Source organism: Enhydra lutris, unplaced genomic scaffold, assembly GCF_002288905.1.
Source record: "Enhydra lutris kenyoni isolate GAN:26980312 unplaced genomic scaffold, ASM228890v2 scaffoldscaffold1, whole genome shotgun sequence".
Lineage (NCBI taxonomy): Eukaryota > Metazoa > Chordata > Mammalia > Carnivora > Mustelidae > Enhydra > Enhydra lutris.
Window position 1 is genome coordinate 57,148,816 of NW_019154085.1, and position 24,318 is coordinate 57,173,133.

Consider the following 24,318-nt stretch of genomic DNA (forward strand, 5'->3'; position numbering starts at 1 on the left):
TCAATAATAACCTAAGCTTGGCATCAGATCCTCCAGACCCAGCTGAGTTTTGAGATGACTGCTGTCCCAACTGGAAGCTTGATAACTACCTCAAGAGAGACCATGAGTTAAAACCACCTAGGCCAATCCCAGTTTCCTGACCCACAGAAACTAAAACACAAAGATTAGTGGAAAAAGCACGTCAGGAAATGATACATACAGTACAATACTATATAAGGATTTAAAACATGCTAAATAATGCTGATAAACTTGAGTATTTCTGCTAAATTAGATAATCAATAAGGTATCTTATTCACCTTTTTATTTCTTCCTACCTTAACTTGAAGAGTTCATTGCCTAGAACAAACACTTAAGAAGTAAATGATGAAGTAAAGCATTAAGATGTAATGTAGTTTGGACAAAACTCATACCTAATGTGCTTGTTCTTACTGCTAAGGGAAACAAAAATGTAAGCCCCTACCTCTATGTGACAACTAAAATAATAAAATGAAAATAAATGTTCATTTATAAAATACATGATGTGCTAACGTGTAAACATCAGAAAACAAAGAGTATGCCCAAAATCTACATTTCAACCACTATTTTCCACAATGAACATACAAACTTTGGCCAAATTTTTCCATCTTTATCTACGGACAATCTGGAATGTATGTCTGTTTCGTTCTATGCATCCAAATATTAATCCTCTTAAAGAACGGTCCTGAGGGGTGCCTGGGTGGCTCAGTCAGTTGAACGTCCTAGACTCTTGATTTCAGCTTGGGTTGTGATCTCAGGGTCATGACATCCAGAAAATAATCACCCATAAACCTCACACTAAGACCAGGCTTTTGGGGTGGAGGGGATCAAGAAAAATCTTTAAAATTACTATGAGCATATCCCTCCAAAAATCTTAGTAAAACCTATTTCTTTTAAACAATTCAAATACAAATATAATTCCCCAGTAAACAGAAACATATGATTATCTGTAATAATTAAGAATATACGAATTAGGAATCCCTGGGTGGCTCAGCTGGTTAAACATCTGCCTTTGGCTCAGGTCATGATCCTGGGGTCTTGGGATCAAACCCTGCATAGGGATCCCTGCTCATTGGAGAGCCTGCTTCTCCCTCTGCTCCTCCCCTCACTCGCTCTCTCACTTTCTCTTGAATAAATAAAATCTTAAATATATATATATATATATATATATATATATATATATATATACACACACATACATATTAAAATAAAATTATTCCCATTAAGAATACAATAAAAAAAGGGGCACCTGGGTGGCTCAGTGGGTTAAAGCCTCTGCCTTCGGCTCAGGTCATGATCCCAGGGTTCTGGAATCGAGCCCCACGACGGGCTCTTTGCTCAGTGGGGAGCCTGCTTCCCTTCCTCTCTCTCTGCCTGCCTCTCTGCCTGTCTGTGATCTCTGCCTGTCAAATAAATAAATAAAATCTAAAAAAAAAAAAGAATACATTAAAAAAATTCTCAAAGTCCACGGGATGGAGTATAAGGTAGTACAACTTCTCCTGAGGAACATTTCATGAATATATGAAAAGAGACTTAAACAAAAATAAAACAGCATTCATTCACATAATCCCTCCCCAAAAATCCACCCAAAAGGCCCAAAAGTGGTATAAGAACGCCATCATCAAAAAAGTAAGGGAAAATACCAACACTATAACAAGACTCTGACTCTATACACACATGTCCCAAGAGCATAAGGGGCAGAATTTTAGAAAGAAGAATATTCTGAAATGTCCCAACCTACAACTTGTAGAAGTGAAGTTTAGGAACATGGAAGGCCTATAAGAGAAATGGGAATCAGATCTTGGCTCTTGTGTTCACACTGCAGAAAGACATCAAGGGGCCTTTAGGCCTCATTGTTTTAATTTTCCTCAACCTGTCATTAGGGTTGAAAAGGAGCCAGCTTTATAAGTGATGATAAATTTGACTAAGCAAACACAAGTACTGACTCACCATACCAAACTCATAATCCACAGTATTACAGAGTAGCAATTCTCCCCCTACTAATATCCCCCATCCACAGGCATGTCAGGCTCTCCCTGAAACAGGGTAACTGCTAAAATCAAAGGTTGACCCTTAAATATAGGATTACAGGTACACCCACAACACAAATCTCAAGAGATTCACCAAAAAAGTTCTAGGAGAAAACAAACTGTATATCCTCTTGCCTAGTTCATCTTGTTGCTTATCACAAATATTGAAAACCATCAACATCTAAACCTTTGTCTAGCACAAATTGTAAATTGAAAAGTAGTCGTGCCTGGGTGGCTAAGTCGGTTAAGCATTTGCCTTTGGCTCAGGTCATGATCCCTGGGTCCTGGGATCAAGCCACACATTGGGCTCCCTGCTCAGCGAGGAGTCTGCTTCTCCCTCTGCCTACTACTCCCCCTGCTTGGGCTCTCTCTGTCAAATAAATAAATAAAATATTTAAAAGACAAAACAAAACACTAAGGTAAATAGAGAAAGCCATCAAGAACTACCAAGTTGCCCATGTATTTTATAAGAGACTTTTTTTTTTAAGATTTTATTTATTTGACAGAGAGAGAGATCACAAGCAGAGAGAGAGAGAGAGAGAGAGAGGAGGAAGCAGGCTCCTTGCCTAGCAGAGAGCCTGATGTGGGACTCGATCCCAGAACCCTGAGATCAGGACCTGAGCTGAAGGCAGAGGCTTAACCCACTGAGCCACCCAGGCAGCCCCCCAAGTTGCCCATGTATTTAAGTAAATCTCAATCTCCTTTCTGAATATTGTTAAAGTCTTAATAGAAATAGATGAATACTTGCTTAAGCTGATTTCTCAAAAACACATCTAACAAACCAAAAGTGAGTATCACAGATAATGATGAAGTATTTGAAGCATTTCAAAAATCAGAAAAAAGTAACAGTATGCTCAGTGTTAATACTAGTCAACTTAATTCTTTATGCCAAAGAATAAAGTTGTAAATATTAGAACTGTGGCAGCAAAATTATCTCATGATTACATATACAGAAAATCCTAGAGAATCAACTGATAAATTATTAGAAAAAAATAAGAAAGTTGAGTAATTCAATCAATAGCCAGTAAGAATTATGCCACAATGTTTCGGGAGAAACAATGTCTTGTGGGGAAAAAAAATAAAGCTGAAATTTCACACTTCGCCTCTCACTTAAGTAGATTCCATCTACGATAAAAATTCAAGAGTAAAGCAAAGTAAACCTTAGGGCCATATACAAAAAGAATGCAACACTGGTCTTCTAAAACTTGTATTTTTTCCTATTTTGAAAATAACAATATGGGGGTAGGATTCCAAAATAAATATCAGAAAAGGGAAGAAGGAAGGGAAAGAGAGAAGGGAAAAAAAAATAGTGATTTGCTAGACCTTGCTAATAGAAGTTCACAAGAGTCAATTGTTAAAATTTTTAGGAATTTTGCAACCCAGTTGTTAAACATAGTCATCTCTAAAAATTAAATTATATAGGGACGACTGTGTGGCTCAGTCAGTTGAGTGTCTGACTCCTGGTTTCAGCTCAGGTCATGATCTCAGGGTTGTGGGATGGAGCCAGCGTAGGGCTCCATGCTCAGCAGGAAGTCTGTTTGGGATTCTCTCTTCCTCTCCATCAGTCCCTCTTCCACTCCCACTCCCACTCCCTCTTTAAAATAAACACATAGGGTCATCTGTGTGGCTCAGTCAGTTAAGCATCTGCCTTCAGCTTAGGTCAAGACCTCAGGGTCCTGGGATCAAGCCCTGCCTTGGGCTCCCTGCTCAACAGGGAGCCTTCTTCTCCCTCTCCCTTTGTGGCTCCCCCTGCTTGTGCTCTCTTGCTCTCTGTCAAATAAACTGAATAAAATCTTTAAAAAAAATAAAATAAAATACACAAATCTTTTAAAAAATTGTATAAACTTACCAATCAATAAATTATATTAAAAATAAGGCAATAAACACTCAAAATTTATCACTTCCTAATTATTTTACCACATTTTATTATTCTCTGAGCTGTTGAGGTTATTTACATCTATTGTATCAGCTTGGTACAGATACTGTATAATAATTGTGTGTCTGCACATCCAATTCTGTTCAGTGGTATTAAATTGTTGGAATGAAATAGGCCGTGTCAGGAGTATTTACACCAGGGAAAAGAGCACACACTATAAATCAAGACTCCCTCTGCCAACACACAAACCAGTTGTTAATATTTACCAGAATACCACTGCATAAATGTAAACCATTCATTATGGTTTGACCCAGCAATTCAATCTCCTGGAATGTTTCCTAATGAAATAAATTACAATATGCACAAAGGCTTAGTGATGTTTGATGTTATATTATTTCATTATATATTATATGTAATCAAACAGTTTAAATGCCCCAAACTTAGGTAGTTGAATAAATTATTATACTGTTTGAAAATATTTAATGACATGAGAAAATGCCTCCTGATATAATCCAAAAAAAGAACTAATAAAGTAAAAAAGAATGAAAACTACAAGTACCTATTTTGTAAAAAAAGAAACAAAATCCATAAATACTTACATAGAAAAAAAGATCAGAAATTAAAACTTTGTTTTATGAAAAACCAGCAAAGAGGCTATTGAAGAAAATTTTTAATTTTTTTTATTTTTTTAAAGATTTTATTTATTTTATTTATTTGACAGAGAGAGATCACAAATAGACAGAGAGGCAGGCAGAGAGAAAGGGGGAAGCAGGCTCCCCACTGAGTGGAGAGCCCGATGTGGGGCTCGATCCCAGAACCCTGAGACCATGACCTGAGTCGAAGACAGAGGCTCAAGCCACTGAGCCACCCAGGTGCCCCTTGAAGAAATTTTTTTAAAAGATTTATTTATTGGGACGTCTGGGTGTCTCAGTAGGTTAAAGCCTCTGCCTTCGTCTCAGGTCATGATCTCAGGGTCCTGGGATGGAGTCCCACATCGGGCTCTTTGCTCGGCGGGGAGCCTGCTTCCTCCTCTCTCTCTGCCTGCCTCTCTGCCTGCTTGTGATCTCTGTCTGTCAAATAAATAAATTAAATCTTAAAAAAAAAAAAAAAGATTTATTCATTTATTTAAGAGAGAGAACTGCATGAGTTGGGGGAGGGGCAGAAAGAGAGGGAGGGGGAGAACCTCAAGCAGACACCTTGCTGAGCACAGAGCCTGACAGGGGCTCAATCTCATGACCATAAAATCACGACCTGAGCCAAAATCAAGAGTTAAATCAGACATTTAACCAACTAAGCCACCCAGACACCCCTCTACTTGAAGAATTTCTGGTATTTGAAACTTGAACTCTGAAATTTCTTTCCACTAAAGCTCCAATATGACGGCTATACACATCCACATCCTCTTATTCCCTCTAATTATAGAGTTACCCCTCCTTCTAGCTGATGTCAATCAATCTAACATGGGTCTGAAACCCATGTCTTCCCAATTCTCAAAGAATTTCTGAGTTATATCCCCTGCCCTTATATCGTCATTCTCATCATCAAGAAAGTCATCTTCAAGTCCATATTTTCTTCCTAGAAACTTGCCAATTTCTTTTCATTTCCCTTAAAAACAACAATAACAACTATCCAAACTCCATGTTCCTATCTCTTTGGCTTTTGTCTAAACCACTCCACTGAAACTATTATTGCCAAGGTCACCAATGTGCTTTTTTGCTTAATTTAATAGGATTTTTGATTTGTTCTTACTTGATATCACAAAACCATTTCACTCTATGCCAGCTCCCCTCATTTCTTTTTTAGAGAGGAAGTTTATGAAACTAACTTGCTGTTTTTTCAATTATGAAGACTTTCATTTCATTAAATAAACTTCAATATAAAATAAAACAAAAATGCAAGTAATAAAATTTTGGACCTTTGACATTTTTATCTTAATATTTTCTGTACTTTTCAAAACGTTTGATAATTTTTTAGTCAAAAATACACCTCTAATTTTAAAACAAATCTTGTCGTACATCTAAAACTAACATAATGTTTTATGTCATTTGTACCCTGTTTTCTTAAATGTTAGAAAACAAACAACAAAATTAATATAAAGAAAAAAGGAAAGGACAATGAATATGATCAGCTGTAAGAAGGAATAACTGGCAAGTTGTAGAGTAACATGTACAATTTACTTTTATCATAAACAAACATATGGCACAAATATAAGAAAATATGAGAATTTATTCTCTAAAGGTTAAAGTTGTATTCTCAAATAGTGATAATTCAGGCAGCTAATGAGTATAATAGAATTACTTACCAGGATGATAATCCTACCTTATCAAGGAAAATTTATTTTTAATATGCTGAGTATTATCCAATAAAATTAGTATTTTAATAAAGAATTCTTATTACAAGAGATAGAAACAAAATAAAAATTTGACAATGCCTTAAAAAGTTGACCTTTAGTGGTCTAGTTCAACATTCCCTATAATACAAATTTTTTAGAGTATACAGCAGAAATGTGGTACAGATACCAAGTGTTGATGGGAATTTGGGCCTTAATATGAGCATTAAAGTGTAGTTTTACTAGCAAAAAGGAATGGGAAAGGGGATGCCTGGCAGAACACACGACTCTTGATCTTGGGGTCAGGAGTTTGAGCACCACCTGGGGCACAGAGTTTACTTTAAAAAAAAAAAAGGAAAGGAAAGAATTATATGTCAAAGAATAAAATATATGAGAAGTGACTATAAAAACTCTGGGGAGGAGGACATTGGCTTTTTTTTTTAATTTTAGAGAGAAAGAGAGTGTGAGTATGAGCAGGCAGGGGGCAGAGGGAGAAGGAGAAAATCCCAAGCAGATTCCATGTGGAGTGCAGAGCCTAAAGTGGGGCTCGATCCCATGATCTCAAGATCATGACTTTGAGTCAATTGCTCAACCCACTGGGCCACCGAGGTGCCCCGGCAAGAGAAAATTTTCTAAGCTTAAAAATGGAAAGAATGTTTAAAAAAATCTAGAAAGGACAAGTTCGTATTTCATTTTCTGTAAATAAAAAACTATTAAAAAGTTAAAAATTTATAATAAATATATTAATAGCATAATATCATTAATACTTAGAATTTATAAATAATTTATAATAAATATACTAAGACCTCTGTGCAGTAACAGGCAATGTCAAAGACAAATCACAAAAGAGAAACAGATTAACTGAAAGATGCTCATTCTCATTAGTCATAGAAATGCAGATTAAATAAGGTATAATTTCTTTGCAATGCAACTGGCAATGGCTAAAAATGATGAATATAACCCAATCCAACGAAGGTGTAGTGAAATAGGTATGACTACCTTCTACTATTGAAATACCATAAACTTGGGGCGCCTGGGTGGCTCAGTGGGTTAAAGCCTCTGCCATCAGCTCAGGTCATGATCTCAGGGTCCTGGGATAGAGCCCTACATTGGGCTCTCTGCTCAGCAGGGAGCCTGCTTCCCCCTCTCTCTCTCTGCCTGCCTCTCTGCCTACTTGTGATCTCTCTCCCTGTCAAATAAATAAATAAAAATCTTTTAAAAATTAAAAAAAAAAAAAAAGAAAAAGAAATACCCATAAACTCAAAAGTCAAGTTCACAAGACATGTATTAGGAGCCATAAAGTATTCCCAGCCTTTAACCCAATAATTACTTTTTTGGGAATTTATCCCATGAAATGATGCCAAACAGCAACAAAAAAGCACTATGCATAAAAATGTGCATTGAAGCATTAACCTTAAAGGTCAGAAGTAATGGGACACCTGGATGGCTCAGTGGGTTAAGCCTCTGCCTTTGGCTCACGTCATGATCTCAGGGTCCTGGGATTGAGCCCCGCATCGGGCTCTCTGCTCAGCGGGAAGCCTGCTTCCCCCTTTCTCTCTGCCTGCCTCTCTGCCTACTTGTGATCTCTGTCTGTCAAATAAATAAATAAAATCTTTTTAAAAAAAGGTCAGAAGTAAGGAATCAATCTATCTGTATGAACAACCATGTGCTCCACTATTAGCGTTCCATTGTAGCACAGGAAATTTTTCAAAAAAATAACTCTCCAGAAGTCTTAGAAAATAAGAAGATTTTACCAAGTAGAAAGAGAGGGAATAAGAATTGCATACGGGGAACATCATGTGTATAATCACGGATTCATGAAAGTCTGTTCTCAGGGATCCATAAAAAGTATGGTATGTTTGTAATATGTTTAGAACACGCTGCCTCCTATCTCCCAGTGGTTTTCAGAAAGTGATGTTTAGCAGTGGTTTAAACACATGCAGAGCAATAAATGCAAACAAAAATGAAAAATATGAGGCTAACTGGATGTGAGTATTCATCTTCATACAAATGTGATCCATCAGGAGTAAAGTAGAAGGGTTTTAAAGAAATAGATCAGAGTTTAACTTAAGCTAAACTCATCATGAGACTGATATGATGTATTAGAAATAATATCTAGCCACTAGGAAGTGGTAAGCCACAGCCAATCTCTCTTGTTCTTATTTATTTATTTATTTACTTACTTACTTACTTGAGAGAGAGAGAGAGCGCGCACATAAGCAAGGGGAGGGACAGAGGGACAAGCAGATTCCCCACTGAGAGGGGAGCCCAATGCAGAATTCAATCCCAGTACCCTGAGATCATGACCTGGGCGGAAGTCAGATGCTTAAGTAACTGAGTGGCCCAGGTGCCCCCAATCTCCCTTGTTCTTATTTTCAGTATCTAGAAAGGAGGAAATAGGTGTTCGGCTACATCAGATTATTGTTATAGTCATAAGAAATAAATGTGTATGCAAGGTATTACAGTTCTCCAACCTCCCCAAACTAGCCCAACCCCATTCCTTTAAATTATCATGTACCTCATATTTATCCTCCTACCCATTCTGTTGCTATTAGTCCAGTCATTACCACCGGACACTGGAATTTCTGCAATGTCACTGGTCTTTCTTTTAATAGTATCTATTTCTATACATTTAACAGATTTCCTCCAAATCCATCTTTCTAAATTTTTAATCATATCACATCTTTGCTTAAAAATATATTAGCTAACTCAAACCCCTTTCTAACTTTATCTCCTACTACAAACAAATTTTATTTAGGTAGGTTTCCCTCCATTCTCTCCTTTGTTCAAGTTGTTGTTCTAAAATATCTACTACTATAGGGGCACCTGGGTGGCTCAGTCATTAAGCATCTGCCTTCAGCTCAGGTCATGATCCCAGGATCCTGGGATTGAGACCCTCATCGGGCTCCCTGCTCAGTAGGGAGCCTGCTTCTCCCTCTCCCATGCCCCCTGCTTGTGTTAACTCTCTCACTATTTCTCTGTCAAATAAATAAAATCTTAAAAAAAAAAAACTACTACAATAAATAAAATAGAATATCCAGTACTTCCTTCAAAAGCTAACTGAATTTCCACCATCTCCTTGAACACTTTTAATTCTAAGCCAATTTTTTTCTTTCTTTACATTCTGGGGTATCAACAGCAATACTTTAGCATATAAACTATCCTGAACCATGCCACTTTCATATACAACAGACATCTTTTCATTCTTTTCTTTTCTATTTTTTTTTTTTTTTAAATTAGGCAGGGAGCCTGGTTCTCCCTCTTCTGTTGCCCTTTCCCCCCCACTCTTAGTTCTTTCTCTCTCTCCCCCTCAAATAAATAAAATCTTAAAAAAATAATAAAATAAAATAAAGTAGGCTCCATGCCTACTCAAGTTCTTGAAATCACAACCCTGAGATCAAGACTGAAATGAGCTAAAATCAAGAGTTGGATGCTGGAGACTCATCTTATTGGGGTTTGGGGGATAGGTTCTAGTCAGTAGGATATATCAAAATACAGTAAATATTATCTTTGACATGAACTATACTGGAGACAGATACATGATCTCTCAATAAGTCTAACATAGCCCATTTGCCAGCATTTAAGTAGATGCCATTTACATAGTTGAGTTCCAGATACTCACAGCTGGCATGCATTTAGGAGCTATGATATACAAAAAAATATACTTATATTAAGACATAAGAGCCTATGAGAATACTATGAGAACTACCCAGAGACACCTGACTCCTGTATCCTGCCTGTAGATAACGTCACTGAATGAATGATGGTTACTGAAATTGTTTTTCCTTTCCCACCCCCAATTTTCTACCCCCATAAATAACTGAATTTCAGCGGGTTAAAATCACAAAAGATGAGATTATACTCTATATACAACCTTTCTCTCTAAGTAAACTATGACCTCCTTAAGCATACTATGGGCTAGGCATTTTATTTCTGAGCACTTTGAATTGTTTCTAGTTAGTAATAGATGTCAGCCTGATTCTTGTTCTCAATTTAATGATCAATTTATTTAACTAATCATTACTGCCTAACATGTGACTATTGGCCCATCATACTAGTATGAAACATGAAAAATAAGTAATTTTTACTTGTTTCCATGGGTAACTACGGGATTACTTTCAAGTCTCTTGTGAAGTCATGAGATTACCAAATACAAATTAAACATGCATTTTTACCCAGGTAGATGTAATTAATTTAGCTGGTAGCTCAGGACTTAAGCTGAAACATATCAAATGCTACCTACTAAGAATAAAATGTTTGCAATGAATTGCAAAAAAGAGACCTATTTCATAAAAAGTGCTTCACATTAAAGCAAAAAAGGTCAAATCAAGATACTATGTCAATAGAACACTTCATTAAAAACAATAACCCCAGAAAACCAAATAGTGGAAAGTTCTGGTCACAGTATATCTAGTTCTACCACCATCACCACCACCCCCCGCCTCTGGCATGCCTTGTTCCTATCCTTCCATTTTACACATAGTAGAAAAGCACTTACAAATTCTTTAAACCATTTCTTCACCTTTTTGAATTTTGGCAGTACATCTATGAACAGTCTTTCTGGAAAGGGAAGGGAAAGAAAGCTTTCCCCTAACTGGCCAAAGTATTACATGTTCTCTTCCTGGACCAGCTGTTTACTGTTTGCACAGCCCTTCCCTAACCCTTCAACTTCCTACTTCAAATCCCCAAGGTATGATTATAGATAAGAGTTATTTTCTCTAAGTTGCTGAAAATATTAATGACAGTGCATAAGAAGTCAATGCTAAGGTACTTAGGCCACAATGGAGAAAATCTAGAGACTTTCCAAGAGGACTCAATTATGCAACAGTGTTCCATTTCTCTTAGCCTCCTTTAAAACTGTCTCCTTTTTTTATGTTGTTACTACCCACCCCCTAACAATACTTTGTTTAGCTCTGTAGTAACCCCTCTTTTAAAATAAAGAGATTTGACCCACAACCTCTGTCTGTTACGGTTGCCTGGCAGACCCTATTTCTTCCAGTATGCTACACTAACCCATAAAAGGAGAAACACATCATTCTGTGACTTACAGGCTGTTCCCTATTTTTTTTAGATGCTCAAGATGGGCTTTACTGTTTCATATGTTGCCATAATGGTTCATGTCAACAGTAATCCTTTTCCCAAGGAAGTCCAGAAGTAATGTTTCAGTAACAATGTCATCATGAAACCAGAGAAAGTATGGCTTGTCTCTAAACTCAGACATTAGATAGCCCTTTATTTCTACTCATTTCCAACTTTATCTCAAAATACATCATCATATAAGAAATAATTATGTAAAAGTTTTAATGTTTTCTTCTGACACATCTCTTGAAAATGAATCATCATCACAACATTGTAAATAAGGAAATTGAAATAAATTTCATTATCTTAGTGCGCCAATGATGAAGATAGGAAAAGTCTAACCATTGAAAATTAAGACCTTACACATTGGTGTTTTTTTTAATCTTTTCTTTTCATATTCTATTTTTTTTAAGTAGGCTCCTCACCCAGCATGGAGCCCAGTGAGGGGCTTGAATCATGACCCCAAGAACAAGCTCTGAGCTAAGATTAAAAGTCAGATGTTTAATGGACTGAGCCACCCAGGTGCCCCATACTCTCTATTAAATTGTATTTCTATTATTAGTGAAATTCAGTACAAATGTAATAAAAAATTTGGGCTATAAATTGTTTCTTTTTGTCCTTATGGATATTCCTATTATTGGCAGTTCAGCCAGTCTATCGTCTTTATTTATCCAAAGTAACTAAAAGAAGTAAAAGCACTTTTTGAGTCAGTCATTGAATTCCCTTGGAAAGCTAGTTCTTCACCAAGAAACTGAGAAAAGGGAAACAGATGTCCTCTCTTGCTCAGTGCTCTTAGCATGTATGACCATGCATTACATTTCAAAACAAAAACAAAAACCATTTATAAAGCATTGTAAGAGAATGAAGGAGAAAGGAGTGGTTCTGATTAATCTTACGAGAAAGTATTTCAATAACTCTGATCAGAAAGGGTAGTTCTGTCAATTTTAAACTGGCCTCCACAAACAACAGGCCTATCACTGAACAGATGATTTGAAATTGATTAACCCACTTTCTCCAGAAAAAGCCAAGAAGTCATTCTTGAAAGCAATGGAGGAAAAGGAGGATCACATAACATTCTTTTTATTCTGGGAGAAGAGGTATGGGTTGGGGTAACTTCAAAATGTTGCCCAACCACGCCATATAATTAACAAAACTAGCTTTTATTTATTTGTTCTATGAGGTGCTCATAATGCCCTTCTTTTATTGGATCCTTTCTTCCTGATCTCTAAGTATTCAGTTTACTCCTTTTCCTCAGTCTAATTTAAAGCTACCTAAACCAAAAGAGCCTTTTTTAATGATTTGAACCAGAAGTCATCTCTTCCTTATTCTGAGCTTTCACAAACTTTCAACCATAGGTCTTTAAGAATACTTAACACTGTGTTCAATATGAACTTGATTAAAGAGGGTAGCTGTCCCCTTTTCCCCTATTATTGGTACTAGAACAATAAAAGCGTATCAAATACCAGTGATTCTCCTGTGGTTGACATTACTTAGTCAATTCATTTTTCAAATAATGGCTACAATTTCTACTGTTTTGTTCGGTTACTAATATTTTATTCATTTATTTTTAAAGTTTTATTTAAGTAATCTCTACACCCCATGTGGGGTTCAAACTTCTGACTCTGAAATCAAGAGCCACATATTCCTCTGACTGAGCCAGCCAGACGCTCGAAGGTTACTAATATTTTAAGAACTGGGTTCATTATCTCATCTTTCTTTTTATCTAAATATAATTAACTGTTGTAATGAGAACCAAAAAAGGCAGACAAGTAAAATCTGAAACCTTCATTTTGGTGGAAACCTAAGAACTTCTCTTTTTCTGATCTATCAACAAGTGGGAGAGGAAGGAAACAAAACTTATTTGAATTTCACTTCCTTTTATTTCCTCACTTTATTCTGTGATGAGATTCCCAAAGAGCAGGAAAATAACTGAAAGGACGACAGTCAAAAAACAAAGAAAAGGAGAATATGATAATTTACAAAATAACCCACGTAACCTCAAATAATAGCTAATTAACTGTGTAATAAAGTTGTTATCACAGGCAATTCGAAACTAAAACATAACACATCGTCCTTTAATAACCTCTGAATTTATTATTTAGAAAAAAGTACAGCCCACTATCAGCTAGATTAAATTTGGCCATATATTCTATTATATTACCAACATCTCCAGCCATTTGTAAAGCCAAGAAAGAGTAAAAGGCACTCTTAGGAATGGTACTCAACCTTGAAGTGCTGAAAGCTACTTCATCATCTAGTGTGGGGACAAACACATGCATGCACATGTGAACAGAATACTATGTTGTGTAGAAGGCTCAGTATAATCACCATCCTTATAAATCACTCAGGTATCCACTTATTTTAACATACACAAATCAAGGCAGAGCTCCCTGTGATTCCTACAAGGGTATCTGAAATCATATTTAACATCACACCTCCCACTCTTCTCACTGAAAGCTTGAGATGCAAGCTTTCTTCTTTCAGTCACTACTAGGCAGCACAACATGCACGAAAATATTACAAGTGGACTTGAGCATAGCTACGCTTAATATTCCAGAAGGGACCGAAAAAGCAGAAGAGACTCCTCATTCAAAAAATTATTAAATTCAAAAAAAATTAAAGTAGCTTTCTGGTTTTGGGATTAGCATTATTCTAATCAAATTATAATGTCCTGTTGCTCTTCCTATCTTGTCTTACACCACTCATAAACTAAAAGTACAGTCATGTTTCTATATATTATGTGAAATTGTTTTACAGGCTAATCACAATCTATTGTGTTACTTAGTTACAACTATAGATAACTAGCAAAATATAATTAACAACATTTTCAAATCAAAGATAATTCAGTTACCTACCTAAAGACAAAATTTATTTTGTCTTTGGAAACATATTTATTATGTTTCCAAACATATTATTTGTCTTTGGAAACATATTTTCCAAAAATTACAATGGTTGTGTAATCTAGGTTTGTTTGTTTCTGGCCAAGATGAAATATATAAAGGTAATACATTATTGACTTTCTACACTTGGTTCTTTCAAAGCTTCTTCATTTTATTCAACATTTAGTTTAAATTAAATATTTAAAATTGAAGCTGTTCTATGTTGCAAACACAGCTAAAATGAAGAGCTTCTGTAGCAGCAGTGACCAGATTTTAAATGCAGGTAGATCAATAAAAAAAAAAAAAAAAAAATTCACCAAGCACAGGCTCCATGTGTGAGTGGAATGGTTTATAATAGCTTGCAAATGACTATGTGCTTGCTGTAACCAGCTGTTCTTAAATTATGAATATGCAACCAATTCATGTTAAAGCCAAATCCCAGCACTATTTCTACAGAGAAATCCCAGTAGTTTTGCTTGTTCTACATGTTAGCTCTGTTAAGGATACAAATAGCAGTAAGCTTCGGAACAAATAGGACCAAACTATTGGCATTTCATGCACTGGGTCCATTATCACAGTGGGGGATGTCAATCATTGGTACATTCCTATAACAGCTCAGGCAATATGACAATGATCTCGTAAGAAAAAAAAATCAAAATCTCTGCAGCAGACTCAAAGTCCTTCTGACAACCTAATGCTTTCTTACTTCAGCCAATCAGAATGTCAGACCTGACCTACTAGAAGACTTGCATCAAGCCTGAAACATTTAAAAACATCAATCATAAAAACAAAGACAGGACATTGAATTATACAGTATTAACCTCCAGGGTTTGCATACAAAGACCTTAGATTTATTTATGTCCCAGTGAGTTAAGAGCTTCAGTACACTGTTCTTTATACCAAACTGACTGCCAATTTGATGAACCTCTCTGCCCTCAGCAGGAGTGCACCGTCTTTGATTAATGAGTGCATGCTTGTGGAAAAGTGTTAAGAGGAGAAAACAGTGGAAAAACACACAATTACGTCTACACATAGCTGAAGTACCAATGCAATAATTATCTTCAAACCAAATGCTTCTTTTTCCTTAAATACACATGCACACATATACACCCACAAAATTAGTAAAGGTTCTTATCTACATATTACTACATTATTATTATCTCTAATACTTATTTTTTGAATGAAAGGCATTCAAAAACCAAAATACAAATTTCATAAATTATAAAAACAACTATTTTAAAATCATCAATTAAAAAAAGATAGAAAACACCCCACCTTATAGAGTAAATTTTCAAATATATGGGATAAAAACTGTATTTTCACCTCACACTCCTATAAAAGCCTATTCATTAAAAAAAATCTGTTTAAACAATAAATATCAAGTCTATTAAATATTTTATATCTCAAACTGTATTATGAATTGCCACAGTTCACATAACATTCAATGTAGATTTAAAAGTCATGTAAATTTGTTTTTCTTTCAGCAAAGATGTTGCCAATATTTTCTAATTCCACGGGTAACTGCAAATTAATTATACTTATTGCCCATAATTTCAAAGCTAATGGGGTCAACAGAAAAACTTGTGAAAGTTTAAACTTTTTATGACTCTTCTGTTTAGAATGACCAAATGTGGAAAAATTCCTACTAACATGATGGGATGCGGATCTGCACTACAATTCAGACTATATTACCTATAAAAATGAGCTAAGAATTGAGATTCCTTTAAAGTAAAAGTTTACGTTTAATATACAACTTACCATAATTTAGTTTATATGAACATTTGCCTTGACACAAATGTTATGAGTTTCTTAAAAAGTAAATCATAGGCTAAGGTAACAGAATGATTTTCTTTTTAAGGAACTGTATGGCTCTTATATAAAAAAGAGTTGAGAAAGTGTATTACCTGAAAGAAGACTTAGTAATACGTGGTCTATTTAAAAGGAAAACATCTCTATAAACTTATAATTGCAGGAAATCATAATTCTGGAATCACTTAGCAGTGTATTAGAAATGTTTACAATTTGTTTATATTGTATAGGAAATCCTTTTAATGGTATTTAACTCAGCAAACCATATATTCTGATCACCAATTTAACATTTTAAGTATTTATTACAGGCAAACTATTTTAAATATGTTATAAATTTTATGCTCTTTGAAAAATTGTTTAAATGTTTATGGTACATAAAGATTTAAAAAGTAAAAATGAATAAACACTAAAACTAGAAAAGATCTCCTGATATAGTGGTAAACTACATCATATATCCTTAAACTTATTATCCTAAAGATTTTTTACACTTTTTTTTAAAAAAAAGTGTTTTCTCTGTTGGAATGGTCATTCTTTATTCCTCCTCCTTTCTATTTCCTCTTCTATCAAATTAAATAAGTAAATAAATAAAGTAAGTAAGTAAGTAGAAAACATTTAGGTATCAATGGGATGATCTGACACCTTTTAGTACCATAGTCTGACAGGTGAAACTATCACTAAAATTTAGTAGGTATAATAAAAATATTTCAATTTTTAAAATTATTAAATGGCCACTAGTCAATTATTTAATATCTTCACCTTATAAAGAAAATTAAATATAAACTTGCCCACTTCCTCAATAATTCTTTTCTCTTCTGATTACCTTCTGCTACAAAAGTTTAAAGAAATATTTAATCAAACTAGTCAACATTTATTAAATAAAGAACAATTTTTTTAAAAACCTTATGGTATGAAATACTTAATTTTATATATTCGAAAGCTTCAAAATATATTCAAAATACCTAACTAGGTAATTTAATTAATCCCTCAGGATATCAAGTATATTAAAAATCATTAAGACATTATTTCAACTAGGGGTCAAAATCACACATTACTTCGTGTTAAATCACTTCTTTTGGTAGTCTTAGCTAAGATTAGGTCAGAAACTCATAAACTACAATTTAAAATCCTTTGAGAAATCTTTAAATCTAAAAGTAATCAAGTTTAACACATTCTTTCACTAATTGAAGGAGATAAGACAGAAAACTGGAACTTTCATGCAACTGTGATATCCTACATCTTGTATAGTAACACAAAAGTAGCAACAAAGACATTAACAATCGCAGTTCAAGCTGGGAGTGACTGTTCTGTTTCAATTCAATGACACCACTAATGGCTTCTTAGCAGCTCCATGAAATCAACCAGCTGTCAAGTTGATGCATCAGAAGGAACAGTTATGCACTCCCATAAGAAAAAGCAACACATCAGGATGTTTGGCAAAACATCTGTTCCTTTACACTGCAGTTCTATAATAAACATGCAAACAAAGAAATGAGAGAAAGGGCAACAGAATTAAAATTCCAAGGTTTCCATTACAGTCTTAAACGAATTTTAAATAAATGACATAAAAATAAAAACAAATTTCTGCCAACTTGAATACTTTGTTATTTTAAATCTTGAAAAATGCTAAATATAATTACTCAGATTCTTCTAGAAAGGCAAAGGCTACATAAAAATCGTTATATTTTAAAAATTGAGAGTAAACTATATTCACCCAGAAAAATTATCATAATGTACAAAACGTAAAAAATATCAAAATACATCCTTCATTTGATAAGAATGCCAACAGCATTCTAATAAATGCATTTCCAAGACTGAATACTCTAAAAATATTTTAAGTAGTGTTTGAAAGAGTAAATGCTACTATAGTTAAGCAATAGTTTAACATATAGGAACAGTAAAGATACTATTCTCTGGATTTTAAAATATCTGCCTACTCCTACTTTTCTCCAAACCATTATATGAATACAGTATTAAGTCCTGATAAATAACTTTCTTTTTACAGCATACAGTTTGATCACCTCCCCTGAAAGACTCTTATTGTCATCACAGACTTAAAATAATTTTACATTCAGCCATTCATTTCAAACATTTGTAAAATTTGACTTTTTTCTATCTGAAACTTACAAGTGCCTCAATGTTGTCTAAATTATTGATTATGCAGCATAGTGACAATATGTACAGTGTTTACAATAGGTGTGAGACATCAAATGTACTTAACTACCATTTTCTTAAACTGCTTATCCTCTGTTGCTTGCCATTTATAATCTGCCAAATCTTCTAGTCCTTTGTTGCATGTATAATTTAAAACCATCTGTTCTATGTGCTTTTAACTATTTAAACATTTTTCACCTACCTACAATTCACATAAATGGCAGACATTCAATTCAGTCAAGCTTTCTATATAGCGTTTTACATAAAGCAAATTCCAATATAAATAACATAGCAAATAATACCAAGGAAGACTGCTCCAGAGATAAAAACGTACTACATACAATGTAAATTTTTATGTTAGACAAACCTTTTCAATGTATTCAGAATTGTTTCTATTAGGTTTTTTTTTTAGTTAATTATAACCAGTGTTTTTCCCCAAACCAGAAGACAAAGAGAATGCAAATTAAATACAGACAGTTTCATGTCCTTGTTAGAAGAGAAGTAAATATGCTGACTGAAAATGACTACAGGAGACAGAATCCCACTTTCCCATTCAATTTACAGTGCCTCTTATTTATATACCAGACAGTGTATCATTAAGTTTGGTCATGTGACCAACCGAACTTCTGTGAGATAAAAAACTATTTTAGACAAGCAAATTAAAGCAAAACTAATTTTTATTGTATATTTTTTCATAATGGCTGACAAAGAGCTTACAGCTTGAAGTTATAAAATATATTTTAAAATAAATTTTGCCTTTTAAATACTAATGACATTTTTGCCAATCGTTTAATATGTGCTACTAAATTTTAAAAGTATCCAGTAGTTCCAGGTATTTTAATAGTTGTATCTTTCCAAAATGTAAGTAAATATGTAAAAAAAAAATTATTTAATTACAAAAGAGGACCTAGGTAATTTAAAATAATTATATGTAAAATATTAACCAAGCTGATTAAAGAAACATCTACAGCAGAGTGGAGTAAATGAGAAAGGAATATACTCATTAAAAATAACATTTGAAACCTTTTAAGAAAAATCACGTAGACAAAAAGCTAGGTGAATACCAATGACACTATAAAAGTTTATACCATCTTTTTGCACATAATTTTCCACCTGTTACCAAAACGTAAAATGTGTAGACGCTGAGGGTTCATTTTGAGAACGCGACACAAAAATAAGCAATACAACTTATCTTTAACCAGTAAGTTACCCGGTCCTTTAAAACCGGGAAAAAAATTAGGTGAAAAATTTACTCTTGGGAAAATTTCTCGATAAAGTTTACATGACGTCACTGGGCCCCCTGAACATTCCCTAAACTTTGAGTCTTATCCAGACACACTTTTTGCCTTTCTAAGGCTTCTTTCCTTTCTCAAAAATAAAAAAAAGGGAGACTTGGGAATAAAAATTGCCCAAGATGGCGAAACGCTTGTTGTTTAGAGGGCAGGGAAAAAAAAATGGAGGATATTGTAATATACACAAAGGGATAAATTTCAACAACTCGGCCAAGGACTGCAGCTGCTTCTCTCTTTATAAGGAAGCAACACACAAAAGATAAATACAGAGGGAGAGAAAAGAGAAAAATCTTCCAAACAGCAGGGCCAGCTCTTACTCTCCAACAAACACTTCCTTCCTTTCCTAAGTCCCAATTCTGGGGTTCATGGAACTACTTTAACAGAAGGAAAGCCGCGAAAGAGGAAAGGGGGAGGGGAGCGACAAGAAGATTAAAAGAGCTTAGAAGAGTTGAGGGCTGGCGGTTGTTCCCGGGGAAGAACTGCTAGGAGACAGACATTACTGTAGGAAAAGCTATGCTCCTCTAACCCTCTGTGTACAGGCATAGATCTTCCCGTATCCAGATCCTCTCCCGGTCTCACCTGCCCCCATTACAACACCCGCCCCCCCACCAGCTCATTTTCTATAAACTCTGGAGCTCCAAGCTACACAGAGAAAGCAAAAGAGGCCCGGACTTGGGGGGTGGGGGGGTGGGGTGCCAGGAGCTGATCATCAGTCCTAAGGGGAAGAGGGGGCGGAGGCAAAAAAAAGGGCAGCAGTAGGCGGACTGGGGGGGGGGGGGGGTATCTGGAAACTACCCCGGCAGGGATTGGGGGAGCAGCGTATATTCCCGGGGAGGAACGGCGATCGCAACAGTGCCAGAGGTTATCGTTTAAGAAGCAAAACTGTTGGCGGCAACCCGAGCGCTGGGAGCCGAAGGAAGGAGGAGGCGCGCAGCCCGGGCGGCCAAGCAGGGCGACCGGCACAAAGGAGGCGGACTGGCGGCGGCGGCGTCTGCCCGCGGCCCTGCTGCACCGAAGTCCCGCACTGGCAGCTAGGAATAAAGTTTACATTCTCCTGAGACCGCACCCCCCACCTCCCACCCAGGACCGCGTCCTCCTCCCCCAAACTCCGCTCGGGACCCCGAGCACCGCCCCAGCCTTCTAGCCAGCACAACAAAGAGACACACCGACCGGCGAGGGTAAACAGCCGCGGAGGGCGAGCAGGGCGGGCAGGGCGAGCGCCTCGAGAGAAGCAACTCCGGAGTCCCCGCTCGCGGGAGCGTAGTTTCTCCTGTTCTGCTCACAACCGGCTTTGTAACATTTGGAATTTCCATCTTCACCCGCACCCCTCACACCCGAAGATTTTTAACTCACCTTTACTTTCGAACTGAGAGTTGCGGTGGATGAGATTTTTGCCTTCCCCAGATGGCTGAAGGTTACGATTTTTGTTTTTGGAAGCCCTACTACCTCCTTGTCTCGATTATTATTTTTGCAAGGAAAGTATAAAGAGAGTTGGAGTGGAGGTGAGATTTGTGATCGCGAAAGCCCTTGACTCCCTCCTTCTCCGCCTTCCGCCTCCCTCTGATTAGTTCCTATCCAGCAGCAGATTGAAGCAGGAGATGATTCTTCTCAAGGTTTGTTCAGCAGCTTCACTTCTAGGCGAAGGCTTCATGAACCAAGTGACGTCAACCAACAAGGCTTCTCTCTCTCTCCTCTCTCTAACAATGAAAGTTGCTGTTAACAAGGGAAAAAAGAGAGAGAATTGTTTATACCATTTCAGTTCCAATAATAAATGACCTATCAGCTCCTAAAGGAGCCAAGGGAGGGAGGGGGGTTGCTTCTTCCTCCCAAGAATTCTGTAGCTTTGAGTTTGCAACCGTTCCTTGTCCCAAGGAAAAGTTAAGAAACTTAATATTTTTTTTTTCTTTCCAAAGCAGGACAGAAAATAGGATTGGAAACCCAATTTAAAACTGGACAATAGGGAGCCTAGATTAACCATTTCCACCTAAACTTTTTTGTCTGTAAACTCAGAATTCGGTTGAAGTCTATAAACCTTCTAAATTAATATGCCAGGAATTCGTGGATGTTTGGAACTAAAAAAGCAGGACGCAAGATGGTCCCGGGATAAAACTCTGCTGCCCAAACACAGGCAAGTTAAACTAGCTGTAGTGTTGATGCACTGAATTAAAATTTAAACACGTTAAAACAGCAAATCGTTTTAAAGTTAGAAGTTAAAACTGTGAAAGGTAATCTCAATTGTAGTTTCTCCCTCCAATTTCTGAAGTCAAAAGGAGTGGGGTTAGCTAATCGCAGGAACTGAACACTTTTTTAAAAAATCAAGTTAAGCCTGGTAGCTCATTTCTCCATCTTTAAACTACACAGGAGGCATGCTTTTTGTTTACTCCCTGAATCTCCCAACTTTCTGTTGTTTACCCTTACATTTCTCCCTCACCCTCCAATCCCAACATCCTAAAACCAAAAAAGTTAAAATAAAGGTGAAGTACACCTTATTCCTTCCTGGGTACACCACCCCATAACTTCCTAAAAATGATTTTTAAAAAGCTGTAACTTTGGTTAACGTTTTATTACACAAGAATATATGTACTTTTTTTCATTGAGGTAGTGTTTTTTCCCCCAGAACACATGGAAGTCTCCAAGTTTATATAATTAAAAATTGCATGATTTAATTTTTAGGATTAAGAGCTAGTGAAAAGCAAGCCACAGAAGAATAATTTGACCATATATGTATATTTTGTACATACATTTGTGAATAAATGTATCTTAAAAGATGCTATTGTTTTATGTTTCCTCTTCAGCCACTGGCTGTGATTTTAATTGTGCTGGAGGATCTTCATTAGTATTAACACATGGGGAGATTTCACAAAGCTGCTTCATTAGGGGGGAAAAAAAAGCTTGGCAGACTAGGTCTTTTTGCATGCACTGAGAATGTCAGCCTTACCTCGGTCATTTGTAACATAATAAGTGCAAGTACAATGATTGCAATGCAGGAGCACTGGGGGAAGGGCAGAAATACTGCCTGTCTAATAGGGATATCTGAAAAAAAAAAAGGCTGCTCATTACACAGTAAAATGTATGCTAAAAATTAGTGAAGATGATGTCTCAGGAGACTGATGCTAAATAAATTAATGTGCTGATATGTTTTTAATTATTATTTTTGTAGTAGTTTATTTCGTTCTCAGGATTCACATTGAGCAGCAAAGCTGCGCTAGCACTTATTGATTTTTTTTCCCTGCCACATTCCCGGAATACAGATTTTAATCATTTCACTACACCACACTCAGTAATTTCATTAAAAACTGGAACCTTCTATCCCCAGAAAAGCATTTAATTTCAATGACATACAATTTCTCTCTTAGCAGAAAACTGTCTCTACAGTAAAAGCTGGCCTAAGGTTCAAATGTATAATTTAATCCTGAGTTTTCCATGCTCTGCATTCCTTTGAAGCTATAATTTGAGTAACTACCTAATAACTGTAATAAGGACAATAATTTCCTTATAATATATTATTAACTCATATTTAATTAACTCAGAGGCCAAGCTCTATACATGTATGACTGGGTCAAGAGTTCTACCATCTCAAAATTTACCAATAATGTTCCAGAAGAAAAATATAGATTAAAACCTAAGTGTGAATGCTAGCATTTAGATATTCCAACCAAAATAATTAACAAAAAAAGTTCATGAATTTTAAATAATAGTGGTCACTATTCAAACAGTATTTTAAAACATTTGGAAGTAAATAAGGCAACTCACTGATATTTCTGTATATAAAGAATTATTAATATTTCAGCTATCCATTTCTGAAAGTTTAATCACTAGCATTACTTTTGAGAAAGCATTCAATTTTGAAAAGATTTTTTTAAAAAGGGCTAGATTCAAGTTGCCTCAATTTTTATACGGAATTCTCTCTTGAAATAAAGTTAAATGGCACACTTGAGTAATTTGAATAACCAAATGATATACAGCAAAATAAGGCTCAATTTAGGTTCCAGTAATATTTTGAAATGATACTCAGTTTAAGATGGTACTTTGTTTTTCCAACCACTAGGTTTCATAAGGATATGTAATTTATATTGCCTGTTTTTAGGGAAGAAACCTGTGGGAAAAAAAACATTTGACATAATAAAATTCATTTATTAAATTCGGAATATATGCCTAATCAACAGAAAACACTTGTACACTGGTAATAAAAGTGATTAACTTGTATAAAAATAAAAACTCATGTTAAAAATTCCTATCATTCCTCTGGTTAATTTTAAAATCATAATCCAAAAAATATTTTTAAGACTATGTATATGTAATTTCGAGTTGCAGCCATAAACAACACAAAAGTTGTATTTTCCTTGTTTGAATGATGAAGTAACTTGTACAAAAGAAGACTGAGTGTTGTCAGAATGTTGGAATAAATGATAAAAGTCGTGATAATAAAGAACTTGATTTTACTGTCTTTAAAATATTTAAAAACTGTATTTTATTAAAACTATATATATTTATTACTCCAATAATTTGAAAAATATTTTTGCAACACTCTTAAGGTTGAAATGCAGTAAAATGGTAATCAATAATCAACAAAATAGTGGATAAATGAAAAACTCAGATCAGTAGCTAATATTCACAAGATGAGTTTCTACATTTCAATAAAAAAGCTTACTTTGTGTATTTAAGTATATATTTAAAATAATTTGGTGCTATTGGTAGTTCAAATATGTTAATTATTCAATTTATACCTTTAAAACTGATTTTTTTTAAAAAGTACACTAGAAATTTAAAACTGGATTGTTCCAGTATTTGCTACACTCTATGAAATTGTGCTTAAATTATTTTTTAATATGAGTCCTTCCCTTCTTTATGTTTTCAT

General features: G+C 35.4%; 1 protein-coding gene across 6 annotated transcripts in view; it reads right to left on the reverse strand.

Moving 5' to 3' along the window:
- Positions 1–20,852, reverse strand: part of LOC111143279 (bromodomain adjacent to zinc finger domain 2B) — a 313,123-nt gene extending 292,271 nt beyond the window's left edge. For all 6 annotated transcript variants that reach the window (XM_022496948.1, XM_022496939.1, XM_022496956.1 and 3 more), the window contains exon 1: positions 20,814–20,852. The gene's annotated coding sequence lies outside the window, so the exon portion shown is untranslated. The remainder of the gene's footprint in view (positions 1–20,813) is intronic.
- Between the last annotated feature and the right edge of the window lie 3,466 nt (positions 20,853–24,318).